This window comes from Poecilia reticulata, unplaced genomic scaffold (genome assembly GCF_000633615.1).
Source record: "Poecilia reticulata strain Guanapo unplaced genomic scaffold, Guppy_female_1.0+MT scaffold_251, whole genome shotgun sequence".
Classification (NCBI taxonomy): Eukaryota; Metazoa; Chordata; class Actinopteri; order Cyprinodontiformes; family Poeciliidae; genus Poecilia; species Poecilia reticulata.
The window spans coordinates 30,655-32,909 of NW_007615036.1; the positions used below are offsets into that span (position 1 = coordinate 30,655).

Sequence of the window (2,255 nt, forward strand, 5' to 3'; positions counted from 1 at the left end):
GTCGTGGCCGTCCTCTGTCGTGCCGTCCTCAGTCGTGGCCGTCCTCTGTCGTGGCCGTCCTCAGTCATGGCCGTCCTCGGTCGTGGCCGTCCTCGGTCGTGGCCGTCCTCAGTCGTGGCCGTCCTCTCTCAGTACATCCAGACCGACACTGTAGCACTTTAGCTTAGCTCGCTAAGACAGCAGCTGCAGGTGAATGAATGTAATGTCATCAGGTGTTTTCTGCGATTGGTTGGTTCAGTAATTAACTGGATAACTGATCAGTAAATATTATTATTGATTTTATCTGCCAATATATCACCAACACTTTTTCTCCTGCATTGACATATTTAGTCGTCGGTCTATCAGGAGCTGCTGGTTCTGTGTGGCTGGTTGTCGACCATGGTTGTCATGGCAACGGCCACACAAACAGCAACAGCTGTGGGTCATCCAGGAAGTTCAAGAGCTGAGAAACAGATGTTTATGTTCCAGTTTACAAACATTCTGGTTGTTTACAAACATTCCGGTTGTTTACAAACATCCCGGTTGTTTACAAACATTCTGGTTGTTTTTCTGCAGATAATCAAACCGATTGATTCTTGATAGCTTCCGCCTCACTAGGAGCAGAATGTGACCTCTGACCTTATCATGTTTCCATCCGTTTGAATCCGGTCTGCCTGACTGTGGCTGTGTGTTGACCTCTGACCTGAAGCTCTGGGAGCTGCCCAGCTTTGTCCTCCTCCTCCTCTTCCTCGCTGCCCCGCCCCTGATGCGGGACAGGCTGTCGTCATGGCAACCGGGTAAACAGACGATAACAAGCGCCTCGGAGCGCGCCTTGGACCAGAGGACAGACGGAGACAGACGCAGGAGGACGTGAGACATCAAGGAGCTCAGGTTTGAACTTTGACCTTCTGGGAAACTTTATTAGTTTTTAAAGTTTTAACTTTGAAAGGATTTCCTGGTAAACCTGCTGGGTTCTGGTGTCTTGGTACAGCTTGAGTCCTGCAGGGAGAACTGGATTAAAACTGTGTGTGTGTGTGTGTGTGTGTGTGTGTGTGTGTGTGTGTGTGTGTGTGTGTGTGTGTGTGTGTGGGCCATCAGATACCCTGACACTGTTATCACTGCAGCAAAACAGNGTGTGTGTGTGTGTGTGTGTGGTTGCCATCAGATACCCTGACACTGTTATCACTGCAGCAAAACAGTTGGAAGGATTTTATTGATGATTTGAATCTGACCTGATTTTTATGATCACAAATGTCTCATGAATTAGTCTGCAGAGGTCAGAGGTCATGAATCTGCATTAATATGATGCCATCTACTGTGGGGGAGGGAAGGGTCCTTGTAGTTCTGGTCAAGTTGCTCCAGAAGGCTGCAGAGGTTCTGTTCTGATCAGCGGTTCTGACTCAGGATGAGTCTGGTCGACCCGGTTCTACTAGAATCTATAGAGTTGGTCTGAACTGGGCTGAACTGGGCTGAACTGATCTGAACTGGGCTGAACTGGGCTGAACTGGGCCGGTGAGAATGTAACTTAACGTTGGTCAGAGATCAGCGACAGAATAACTTCAATCACTGTTTCAAGGATTTCATTCAGTGACGTCAGTTCTTTTCTTTCTGCCCCTCATCTTCCTCACCTGGTGACATTAAGAGGTTTTAACCTGATTGGCTTGTTTTACATGAAGCTCTGTGGTGATTGGACAGCTCAAGAACCCAGAGAGAACTGCAACGCCATGCAGGCTTCCTATTGGACGAAGGAATCAAACCGTGAAGGCAACAAACTGCTGCAACATTTAGAAACTCAGCAGAGCAACAGTCCTCCTGGCCAGCAGGGGGCGACAGAAGAGAGGAAAAACTTTAACAGGAAGAAACCTCCAGCAAAACCAACTGAAATATTCAGGGCGTCGCCTCCCACTGGAACCAGAACCTCCGGTACCAGCAGTCTGGCACCAGAGGGTCTGAGATGGATCTGATTATTTAAGGTTTCATATGTGAGAATATGAGATTATAATCTGGATTAACAAGAAGATGATGAAGAGCTAAAGAAATCTGATCTGGGCTTTTAGTTTCCATCAGAACATATATTGGATCAACTGCATCAGAACAGATTCCTCACTGAGGAGCCAAGTGACCTCTGACCTCTCCATGTCAAAAGTGAAGGTCGTTAGACCCAGAGCTCAGCACTGAGCCTTAGCACCGCCCACTTTGGCTCAGCTCAGCAGTGATTCGCTGAGCACTTCAGACACACACACACAAGTTTAAAAACTAAGAGTTAAAGTATTAAA

The 2,255-nt window shown here is 47.5% G+C and overlaps 1 protein-coding gene across 2 annotated transcripts in view; it reads left to right on the forward strand.

The window, feature by feature from the left end:
- The first annotated feature begins 23 nt into the window (after positions 1 to 23).
- The window catches only part of tppp3 (tubulin polymerization-promoting protein family member 3), a 14,622-nt gene continuing 12,390 nt past the window's right edge, over positions 24 to 2,255 (forward strand). For both annotated transcript variants that reach the window (XM_008402696.2, XM_017303349.1), the window contains exon 1: positions 24 to 870. The gene's annotated coding sequence lies outside the window, so the exon portion shown is untranslated. The remainder of the gene's footprint in view (positions 871 to 2,255) is intronic.